The sequence below is a fragment of the Aedes aegypti genome, chromosome 2, assembly GCF_002204515.2.
Source record: "Aedes aegypti strain LVP_AGWG chromosome 2, AaegL5.0 Primary Assembly, whole genome shotgun sequence".
Taxonomy (NCBI): domain Eukaryota; kingdom Metazoa; phylum Arthropoda; class Insecta; order Diptera; family Culicidae; genus Aedes; species Aedes aegypti.
In genome coordinates this window covers 417,180,816-417,193,397 of record NC_035108.1, presented here as the reverse complement: position 1 = coordinate 417,193,397, position 12,582 = coordinate 417,180,816, and the positions used below count along the sequence as shown (strand labels likewise).

Here is a 12,582-nt window from a genome sequence, read left to right as displayed (position 1 = left end):
CATTCCTATATCAATTAAATACGCTCCAAAATTGCATCATTAATTAAAAGCTCATTAATTAACGAAATACCATCGGACGCATAGCCAGCTAGCTCAGCAGCACTACCATCCATTCGACCAGAGCTAAGAATCGCCGAGAAGACAATCCCGGTTGCACTCGCATGGCCTCTTAGCCACATTATCACATGCTTCACTGACAATAATCATTCCGCGAAACGCCCCAAGTCAAATAAAGAGCTGCGGCAGCAGTGCACCGTGCACGTATCGGCTTATAGAGATATGTGGCTACGCAGATGGAAGATATGCACAACATGCAGTAATGAATACAGTAGCACTGCATACTATTGAGCTGAACATATGGTTTTCCTCTAAGTAAGTATTGAATATTTTTTAAATAAAATAAAATTCAAGAGATGATTTTATGCTGCTTTCAAAAAATTTCAATTGCTGTTGCGATGAATATATGAGATTTAATCTTTGATGGATTTGCTATCATCATTCATAGGCGTATACAACTTTTTTCGTCATTTAAAACCAAAGTTTTTGAAACTTCTGGTGTTTCTGTGGAAACACAGCTTGGTAAATATACTTTCATAGCTGCCTATGTGCCTTTTCAATGCACTGGACAGCAAGTTTATTTACTTGCGGAAAATGACACACAATAAGCCAAAAAAAAATGTCTTTTGTGACTTCAACGCCAAACATTCGCAAAGTAATTCCAACGGCAGAATTTTATTTGATGAGTGCTCTTCAGGATATTTCTCAATACAAAACCCTGATAGCCCTGCTTGTTTTTCCTTTTCTTAAAACCTTTCTACGATTGATTTGGTCTTAATCGACACTAGTCATCTTTGTAGACAACTGATTATTCGCGCTGAATTTGATTCTGATTATGTTTCAGTTACATTTCAAATATCCCCTGAAGCGATTTTCAATCCTATCAGTTCCACTTTCAATTAATTACGAGCCGACTGGAATACATATGAAACATATCTCGATAGATATCTTGATGTTAACATTTCATTGCAAACAAAACTTGATGTTGACAATGCTCTCGAAACTTTAACAAGTTTCATTGTTGAAGCAAGGAGCAATTGTATTAATACCAAAATTTGAAGTAAAACTCGAATCCGTGTGTCATGGTCTTAAACTTTTGATCCGCCCGTCTTGAAAACGTGAGGAGAAGGCAATTTCAACGCACTCACGATCCTGCTATGAAAAATATGCTGCAGGATCTGTAGAAAGAAATAAAAAAACGTTTCACTTAATTAAGAAACAAAAAAAATAAAATAAAACTTCTCAATTGGAACCTGATTCTAAGCCTTTTTGGAAATTATCTAAAATTTTGCTAAAAGCTCAGAGGCCAATTCCAGCATTGAAAGAGGGAATGAATTATTACTAACTAAGTGCGAAAAAGGTTAAAAACTTACTTTGCAGTAAAAATTAATGTGTCTCATTTGGATACATAAACGCTGTGACGTTTGTTGAACAACAAATCCCATTTAGAAAAGCCATCACATCACTGTTTTGACCTATGCTGTGATTCGACAACTGATGCTAACATAACCCATACATCACAATTGAATTATGCATGGAATTTATCAAATCACTCGAACAGAATCATTAATTAGCACATATCCTCTCTTTGAATGCATGTCACTGTGGCCAGCAGTTTAATTGAGTCGACATTAGTTCCACATTAGCAAGTCGAACGTTTCAAGGCATATTCTCATCGTACACATATATTGTCGCAGCACGGTCTTCTCTAAAATTTATGGCCGGCGTTTGGTGACTGAGTATATCAGCAGATTGTGTTCGAAATGGAGATGTTTTCAAAAATAAAGGCATAATCTGTTGATACACTTGGATAGATCCGCGCCACACACGACTGGCTATGACTATTTATGAGGGCGCGTAAACGCGAGACATGGTAAGTCGAATGGGAGCAATATTCGTCTAGACTCTGGAGCTAGTGTCGTTGCCTAGAATCTACATACGAAGACGAAGTAGTGTGTATAAATTCAAAGTAAGGTAATACATTCGAGTTAAAGAAATATACGATGCGAGCAAGAAGTTTGGTAAGATGATTTTGTTTATCGCAGCACCTCTTCGAGGTGACCATTGTCCAATTCATCGAGGTTTTGAAACACTAAATGAATTTGTTTCTATGTCACAATAATACTAGAATGATAATATGAATGCATAGTTCATTCAATTGAGTACATCTACTGAAGTACATCTACTGAGATATGAAAATGCCTATCATTCAATCATCTGAAATAAATTGCATACGTATTGGCATATCAGTGTCATTTTTATAGCTGAACAATTAACGCCATCTCATTCTGTCGCATTTCATATAGCTTACTTTAATTTAATTGTACTGCGCCCCTATCGGAGTTCCTGCAATTATTTCTCATCAACATAAGAATGGTCAAATCACGTTACTGCTAAAATTCAATTTGCAACAACAATAACAAAAAAAACTACCAAACTTTCATAAGCTTTTCAATTTTTGTGATGTTCTTCAAAATTTAAGCTTTAAGATAGATTAGAAATTTTAAAAATTAAAAAATAATATTTAATTTTAAAAAATGGTTCGTGAACTGTGGAATGTCGGCGTGAACGTGGCATCTATCCAGGAAATACGCTGGTCGAGAACCGTAGAACGTATAATTCCGAGCGGTGGACCCCATCGCCAACACTTCATTCAAGTACCCCATCTAGTAAAGCGGTGGCTACAGAGAATAACGTAGAATTGTCTTCACAGTGATTTGGAAGCAGATAAAGCGAATTATTCGGTGGAAACCGGTAACCGACCGAATCTGTGTGTTGAGAATGTAGAGCAAATTCTTCAACTACAGCTTGATCAGCAAATATGCGCCCACGAACGATAAGCCCGATGACATGAAGGATGAGTTCTATGAGAGCCTGGATAAGGCCTATGGAGAGTGCCCAAAACAAGATGTCAAGATAGTCATCGGCGACGCAAATGCGCAGATCGGGAAAGAATTTTTCTTCCGACCCGTCATTGGAACGGAGAGCCTCCATTCCGTTACCAATGATAATGGCCTGCGGCTAGTAATCTTCGCTACTGCTAGAGGGATGGCAATCAGCAGTACCTACTTCGCACGAAACAATATCCGCAAACACACCTGGCGACACCCGAGTGGCGACGCCTGCTCCCAAATGGACCACGTGCTGGTTGATAGGCGACATTTCTCAGATGTCATGGATGTCAGGTCCTTTCGAAGCCCTAATATCGACTTGGATCATTATCTCGTTGTAGTTAAAATTCGGGCGTGGCTATCCAGCGTCACGAGTTCGAGAACAAACTGAACGCTGCGCTTCAGTATGCAACGCTTGTCGACTGATGGGGTAGCTGCACAGTACCGCCAGCAGCTAGACGAGCAGTTGGGAAGAATCAACGTTGCTGGAGATGTCGACAGTCTGTGACAACAATGGCACGGGAAGTGATTCGAACTGATCAACGACGGATACGAAACGACTGGTTCGATGAAGAGTGCCAGAGGGCGACAGACATGAAGAATGTCACCAGAAGCCGTATAATTGTGGCCGGTACCCGACAGAACCGAGCGCGGTACAGGGCAGCGAGAGCCGAACCGGAATGATATGCGGAGATTTTATGCAACGGTCAATGGAGCGCGGCACAATACCGTACCAGTGCCCGCTATGTGCAATGATCGAGAAGGGAATTTGCTGACCGATAAAACGGTGGTGGCTACCAGGTGGAAGGAGCACTTTCAGCAATTGTTGAACGGTGGAAATGGAAATTTAGCGAGGAACATGATGAACATTGATGATGACGATCAAGCTGTGGACCCACCAACCCTAGGAGAGCTTGAAAAGGCTATCAGCGAGCTGAAGAACTGTAAGGCTGCTGGGAAGGACGAGATCCCAGTCGAGTATCTCAAGCACGGAAGTGAGCAGCTTTATCAGTCGATCCACCGAGAAAGTAAGTGAAAGTAAGTATACGATGAATTGCCCACCGGCTGATTGGATGGCCTCATACGCCCAATCTGTAAGAATGGGCACAGACTGGAGTGTGCCAATTACAGAGGAATTACTCTGCTGAATACGGCGTATAAAATTCTGTCGCGCATCCTGTTTAACAGACTGAGACCACTCGAGGAGTCCTTTGTCGGCAAATACCAAGCTGGTTTGCGTGAGGGCCGTTCAACAACGGACCAGATGTTCAGCTTGCGAATGATCCTAGATAAATTCCGGGAGTATAACTTGCAGATTTACCATCTGTTTATTGATTTCATAGCGGCGTACGACTCAGTGAAGAGAAATGAGCTGTGACAGATAATATCTGAACATGGTTTTCCGGCGAAACTAACTAGGCTGATAAGTGCTACGCTGGATGGTTCGAAATCAAGTGTTCGGATCGCCTGACCATTAATTCTACCAAAACGAAGTAAATGGTTGCAGGTAGAGTCAAGCTTGGTGGTGTCAGTGCTGAGGTAGTGTTTGATGGGGATGTGTTTGATGGGGATGTGTTTGAAGTTGTTGAAAAATGTGTTGTGACATGTGGCAACGACGTTTTCCGCGAAGTGAAAAGACGTGTTGCGGCTGCGAATAAGGCCTAAATAGCTTAGGTCCCGCAGCTTGCAAACGAAAAAAAAATCGTCCTGTATAAAACATTGATTCTTCCGGTGGCTCTCTACGGGCACGAAGCGTGGACGTTGAAAGAGTCAGACCGGAAAGCTCTCGGTGTTTTTGAGCGTAAAGTGCTGCGGACAATACTCGGTGGGAAACTCGAAAATGGTGTGTGGCGCAGACGCATGAATCACGAGTTGTATCAAGTGTACAAAGATGCGAATATTATCAATCGTGTAAAATACGGCAGACTTCAGTGGGCTTGTCACTTAGTGCGAATGTCGGAAGAAAGAATTGCGAAAATAATATTCAGCAGGGAACCAGGTAGAGGTCGGCGGCTTCGGAGAAGACCACGAATACGCTGGTGGTACGCAGTGGAAGAGGACCTGGCGACCCTAAACGTTCGGGGCAACTGGAGAAGTTACGCCCAAGACCGATAAAGATGGAGCTCTACAATACGCCAGGCAATGGCGTGACGTTATGCTGTAGCCATCAAGATATCAAGGTAAGTAATGTGTCAAATTCACTGCTTCAGAACACAATAGGTAAAATAATAAACCATATAGGATATATCGATATGTGCAGCTTGATTATGAAGAGGTATGTCTTTAAAGTTTGCACGGATAATATGTGGACACCCTGTAGTGGTATTCATGCTATGAGAACTAACTGTATTTATTAACTTTTCAGGAAAATCAAATTTTTCAACAAAAAAATCATTTCCCGATATCTGTCCAAAAATAACAATGGCTATTATTCAAAACAACATTTGATCCAGTATTAATTCTGAAGGCTTCCAACTCTATACAATAACAGCTGTCAATGGAGCTTTTTTGCTGAACGATGCTTATTAATGAATGCCGTAATGGATATTGAATTTAACTCAAGCTGTCATGAACACAATCAAAAATAAATCAAATATAACGTCATTTTAGCTGCACAATAATTGCATCGTATATCTGACGTACAAAACGGATTAATCAATATTTGACATTTGAATTGGAAGGAATTTCTGGGTCATATAGGGTAAAAATACATTAAAAACATAAACTTCCATTTAGCACTGTTTTGTTATTTTGAATCGATGATCTACCGCCTCTACTGCTGTCTATTATTACTTACAAGTTTGTGTCTGAACGCCGTTGTGCCTAAAGACAACATTTTTGTAAATTTGGCTTATTATTCCCTTGCTGTCCATCCAAATGGTATACCGACAGGTATACCATCCGACTTCAACTTGTATGCTAGTTCTGCCAGCCTGCTCACAATAATTACAAATAGAGGGATAGAGTATCAGACAGACATGACTACAGATCACAGAGCTTATATGTAACGTCCCAGAGCTTATTTCTAACGTAACGTCCCAACTGAGACTGGGACTGGACCTGCTTCTCAGCTTTGTGTTATTATGAGTTATTAACTAGAGTTTTCTTTGCCAATTGCCAAATTCAGAAGTCGAGAAAATCCTAAAAGATCACTGGCCAAGGAGAGGAGAGGATAGGCCACGATCTTTAGATTAATTCAGTAGCACGATCCGTCTGTAATTGGCGCATTCCATTTTGTGCCATTTCTTGTAGATTTGACATAAAAGAGCTCTCAACCAACCGGAGGGCATTCGTCCAACAATATTTTGAGAATCACCCGGTGAATCTATTGATAATGTTGCTCAAAAACAACCTATGCGTATGCGTACTCTTTTCTCTCCAGGGTTCAATACTGTAAATATCACTGTGGAACACGTTTTTGTCTCAAGCACTAAAATACCGCCATTTCCTCAATAAAGGGTTTCTGAATCCATCGCAGGTTTCAATAGTATCAAAGCACGTCCACTGTTGAAAATGCAAAATTTCACTATTTCAGCAACTTGCATGCAAGTTTCCTAGCTTGTATGACAATTTAATGGCTTAATTTGAATTCAAACTTTATAATACTTTCGATGCTCAAAAGTTATGTTTTGATGGCTTAGAAAAGTATTGTATTATACTTAAAGTTATTTAGTATAAGTAGTATTGTATTTTGCCATATAAGAGAAATGAAGACTTTAAAAAGACACTACACGTTAATGCTTCCAGTGGGCTATTTGCCCTTTGAAGGAAGCACCACACTAGACAACGGACTAGCATGCAACGCCCAGTGGCACAGTCGGAAAACATTCCTCTCGAAAAGTTTTTCGACCTGAGGCGGGAATCGAACCCACACTCCTTAGCACGATGCGGCTAAATGCCTCGGTGACACTACCCGTACGGCTACGAAGCCCACAATTTTAAATGAAGACTGAAAAAGTCGATTGATTCTAAATTTAAACGTGCAACTTCAACCAAATTATATCTGAAATTAAAGTTTAAATCCAATAGTGCATTCTTGGTAGATAAGATCACAAAAAATTGATAAATCATATTTCAAATGTCATGTAAACATCAATAAAAACAGTGTTTTATACAAGTTTGGTGACCTGTAGCTAAAAATTGTGACGTGCTGGAAGATTTTTGAAAACGGCATCAGTTACAGCATCCCCAAATCTTCTAGAGACACATAATTTGATCCTTGAGACACGCAAAAATGTCATATTTGTTTCGCTGTGTATTCTGTAACTAAAAGTTGAAATGATCGTATTGGCTTTCTTTATGAATCAAATTTTATCTATTGATTCCTTTTCAATTTTCGATCATTCAAACAGGTTGAACACTCTTCTAAGTATTTTTGATCCCTCTGAACAGAATTTCTAGACTCATAAGTAAAAACAAGTTTTTCGTACCTGTTATTTCAACACTTATAGCTTTTGACAGATGCGCATATTTTCACTACTACTATCAGTCTTCCGCAGTGTCACATCATGGCTAAAGATTGCCAAAAGTTATTTGATGTTACATATGTAGGTACCATTTGCATCAAACTCCTTTCTCTTCGTGATACCAGTTATGAAAATAAAAGTCTATTTCTTGAAATTTGCCACTGTTCGTAATACTAGTTATATGAGACTAAACGGTACAATCTTTTCGAAGCAAATGCGTGAAAGCGTTGAATATCGAAAGTTATAAGAAAAAAATGCGTTTGCCATACAACTTTAATTATCATGAAAATGTAGTAAAAATGATTTTATAAACATCTTGACATCATTTAGGCGACAGTAAGACAGTAAGTTTATTCAATTCTTAAATTGTCCGAAACAAAACCCATCTTTTATTCGCCAATAGCTCATCTAAGTATTTTTTCAGGTTATTCATTTAATCTCAGTGAAAAACGATGTAAAAACCATTGAAATTTAGCGTTGGGTTATTGAATGAAGAAAGCCGTTTCACTCGAACTTGAGAGCTTCTCACATCGATTCAAAAAATTGATTAATCTTAACAAAACAATCGATTTTCAGAACATCGATTCAAAATCGCCTATCTTATGTAGTAAAGTTGAGTTTACTACATTCTCGGTAGTAAACGCTACATGTGGAACACGAGTGGAACATGTTTGTGTCGTTTTCCTTTCTACACCTTTCAAACACACCGTGAAATTGAACAAAGCTCTAATAAAAACCTTTTGAATGTCGGTAAATATTTTCTAGATTCAATGGAAAATTTGGGAAATCGATAAGAACCCTGATGTTTTAGGGGAGATCCTCATTGAATTCTAACGACAACCATCGGAGTCACTACAATTCCCATAAAAATCTCTACATTTACTTTCTAGAAATTCCAAGGATACTATAAGAAACCCCACCGAAATAACGAGAATATCACAGAAACACTTACAATTTCCGGAAAACGCACGGGGAGCATCAAAATTCTACCGCAATTTCACCAGAATCTTAGTACTGGTGCTAGGAAATATGTAGTTCCTAGTTTGATAGCTGTAATCTCAAGATCTCTTCATAAATTTTAAGCTAAAATTAAAAAAAAAAATGCGTTGGCGAAGACCGAAAACCACCTAGACAATTCTTTGAAGTACCATCATCATAAAATCATACACATAAAGAGAATACCAGACTATTCGTAAAATAAACCTACAAATCTTGTCAAATCACAGCACCTTCATGATCCTTCAATCGATTAGATTCCATGCGTTTCCTTCATGTGCATGATTGTATTAATTTTAAGCGTCACTCTGAATATATTTTTCTTTATGTGCTTCTGCATTCTTCACTCTGCACTCTGAATGGATTTTTCTTAACGTGCAGCATCAGTCACTGCTACTAGTACAGTCGAATTTCGTTCGTTGCACTATCTCTAAGTGGGATTCGTTTTAATTGGGCTCCCGTTAGTTGGGCTATAGCCCACCTAAAACGAGGGCAAACGTCATTTTCTGACATAAGACGCTATTTATCAATGTTGGTAGCTCTGTTTTTCTTTTGTTCTATGTTATTTGACAGCTCGAAACTCAGCCCGATTAGTGGAAGTCTTTCACTAAGTGGGCTACAGGTTTAATGCAACGAACGAAAGTTGACTGTATTTAATAAAAGCTTATGTTCGAAAGGCTTTTTATTCATACCAAAAGTGTAGTAAACTTTGTGGATTTTGTTTTTGAGTAGATGCTACATCACCCATTGGCTCTTGAAATTGACTATTTCAGCCAACTTGTATGCAAGTTGCTAGCTTGTGTGGTAATTTATTTACTTAATTTGTCACAGAATTGAAACTTCTTGCGTATAACAATACTTATCAACAAAGTTTATAATACTTTCAATGCTCAAAAGTTATGTTTTGATGTTTTAGACAAGAATTGTATTTTGCCATATAAGATAAAAGAAAAATATTGTATGGAGACTGCAAGCATGTTGAAAAAATCGAGTGAACCTAAATTTAATCGTGCAATTTCAAACAAATTATATCTGAAATGAAATGCAAAGTTCTATTTTGCATGCATGGATCACAAATATATTTGATAAATCATAGTTTAAATTTTATGTAAACATCAATGGAACCAGTGTTTAATACAACTTTGGCGACCTGTAGCTTACAATTGTGACGTGCTCCATCCATGTCAATAAAATACTGATCGATCACGACCGTATATTTGCATAACACTGCATAACCTGTAGCACTGCAATCAAAATACTAGGACAAACTTCGCTCAATATTGCATGAATAATATTATCATAATGTTTACCCACCTTAAATAGTCGTACATCACGAACTCTATACTGGCCACAATTTGCTCATTCATACGGTTTCGCTTGTCTTCAAGTTCACATAAACCGGCAAATGATTTTCTTCTGATGTATGAATTGATGCTGCTGCTACTGCTTGTTTATCTTAACTGCACAATGCAACAGCATCATTCGATGCACTTCGCCTGTTGCATAAGTTCGTCATACGCGTAAATTGACGATCATCGACCAACCAATAGATGTTGCACTACACATGCTTCTGAGCGCTTGGGCTTCTTGAAACTTACAATCACGTAATTCGACGTCTTCGAGGTGCGCTTTGAGGGCAAACAACATGCGGGGTCTTAATTACGGGTTTCCTTCCCCGGGCACGAGACACTGAGCCACGATTTTTTTCTTCTTCTAACGAAGGTATGTACAGCGCGATCAAACGGCTGATGCAGTCTAATAAGACAATAATTATTCATTCAACCAACGACACTTTGGTGCGACAACGACGAAGTTTGAGATACCTAACATTGATTTTGTTCGGGTCGTGCTAATCATAATTTTCTGCATAACAAATGATGCATATCAGAATTGAAAGGGGCTGCTTTAGGGTGCGGGTTGTTTTTTGAAGGTTCTCAAGAAATTCGTGTGCTCATCTGAATTGAAATCACATAAATAGAGAAACCTTAAAGTTTGAGCCGAAAATTTTAAGAGTTACAGGTGGCACAATTTTGAAACTTTTAGTATCAAACTGTTCAAAGTTAAATTAACGAAAAATTTGTAGAACAATAAATTTGTATACAGACAAAACTAGTTTTAGTAAGAAGTATTTTTTTTTTATTTTCTGAGGTCGAAATACGCGTATTTGTCAAAGCTTAGCTTAGCTTAGCTTAGACTGACTACACATATCAATGGTTGCTATTCCGTAATTGACCGAAGTCAGTGAAAATGCACAAAGAATCAACTAGAAGTTCGGCTGGGATTGGCCATAATCTTCTTCAGTGTACATAATTCAGTGCCTCTATTTATACAGGGTCAATAACGGCGCCGGCCACGTCCTTGCAGTCAGGTGGGATTGGGGGAAGGAATGTCAGTGTGTAACCTTTGCTTTTTGGAGACCGTGTTTGCCTCTGCATCTCCACAAAGGTTACTGGGAGGGATGTTTGTTAATGGGGAGGATCGTTGGGTCATAGGATTCACTTTGATAAGCGATTAGACCATGATAAACAATGATTTGTGAGATATATACATGCTTATACGTAAATATAATATTTTCATTTGATATGAACAATTTCTATGTAGAGGAAAATTATGCCGACACTTGAGGTGACGAACCATTCAAAGTTTGTTGAACAAATACCTAAATGTAACATTCCTACAGCTGTCAGGACGAAAGCATGTGTTATTATATTTTACTCATTTGAAAAGAAACAAAAAACTCGATTGGTTGGGACATCATAGAACACTCTCATTCTTATGCCGACACTTACAGTGGCGAACCATCCAAAGTTTGTTGAATAAAGTAAACCTTTCGTAAGTCTACACTTGTAGTGTCGAACCATTCAAAGTTTTTTTTTAATTACATAAATAAAGGTATATAAGAGGTGTTCTGAAAAAAAAATGTTAAACATAAATAAATCATGAATCAGAGTTTGTGTCGACACTCACAGTGACGAACCATCCATAGTTTGTTGAAAAATCATATTTACATCCCACCATTGTAACGATTGAATGTGCAGTCATACATATTTTATAGATTAGAAATAGTAGCATGAAACGAGCTCACCAATTGATCCGTTATCCTTGACTGAGCAGCCACAATCCACTTTCGGCTTCACTCGTTTGCTCGGCTATAAAAAAGCACTCAGGAAAAAAAAATAAGCGCGCGACCCAAAAAGAATTAAAAAAAAACTGTTCGGGCTTTCTTGACGTACTGCCCAGGAGCAAGCGTCAAGGTCGAAGGATCAAACAGAACTAACCGATCGCGGCACTTTTTCAGTTACTCCAACCGAACTCACCGATCACGCCACTTTTTCACTTACTAGAACAACGCGCGACATGTTTGATCCTGCCCTCGTCGCTCGCCCCGGCAAAAGCAAGTGTCAAGGTCGAAAGATCAAACAGAACTAACCGATCGCGGCACTTTTTCACTTTCTTCAACCGAACTCATCGATCACGCCACTTTTTCACTTACGAGACCGACGCGCGACATGTTTGATCCTGCCCTCGTCGCTCGCCCCGGCAAAAGCAAGTGTCAAGGTCGAAGTATCAAACAGAACTCTCGAAATACGCGTATTTGTCAAAGGATACAAACTCTAATGGAATTAAATGATAAAAAAAAACAAAAGATAAACAGATACGCGTATTTCGACCTCAACTTCAAGGCCATCTTCAGTGTCATATACTAGACTCGACTTAGGAATGGTCAAACAAAGCTAATTATTTTTAGTAAATAGAGAAAACAAATGAAAATAAAAACTTTTAACTGAAACTTTTTTTGATTTTTGTCAAATGATGTTCTACAAGCTTTTGTTAAATTAAGTATTGAAAAAAAAAATGACACTAAAAGTTTTAAAATTGGTTGAAAAATAACAAAGTTATGAACACTTCACTAAATGCCAAATTTGAAAAACTCGAAAATTTCCCTTTTATTTCGCTTGCGGCACCTCTAAGGGCCGATTTCTTCACCACCGTAGGCCGTAAACCACGTTTACCCATATAGTTAAACTTGGTTTAAAGCCGAAGCAGTGGTGAAGAAATCGCTTTTAAATCCTAATATTTTTGGCTCAGAGGGGTTTCTCTTCTTATGTGATTTTGATTAAGAAGTGCATACAAATTTTTGGTTTTGAAAACATTCGAAAAATAAGTCGCAC

General features: G+C 38.5%; 1 protein-coding gene across 19 annotated transcripts in view; it reads right to left on the bottom strand.

Annotated features, from left to right (window-relative positions):
- LOC5572771 (calcitonin gene-related peptide type 1 receptor) overlaps nucleotides 1-12,582 on the bottom strand; it is a 265,555-nt gene that overhangs the window by 238,651 nt on the left and 14,322 nt on the right. For 8 of the 19 annotated variants that reach the window (XM_021847425.1, XM_021847426.1, XM_021847408.1 and 5 more), the window contains exon 3: nucleotides 9,725-10,273. The exons of 1 other annotated variant lie outside the window; for it this stretch is intronic. The gene's annotated coding sequence lies outside the window, so the exon portion shown is untranslated. Of the gene's footprint in view, nucleotides 1-9,724; nucleotides 10,274-12,542; nucleotides 12,559-12,582 lie in introns of those variants that run through there. 10 more of the 19 variants (XM_021847409.1, XM_021847410.1, XM_021847414.1 and 7 more) reach the window with 6 other exon arrangements.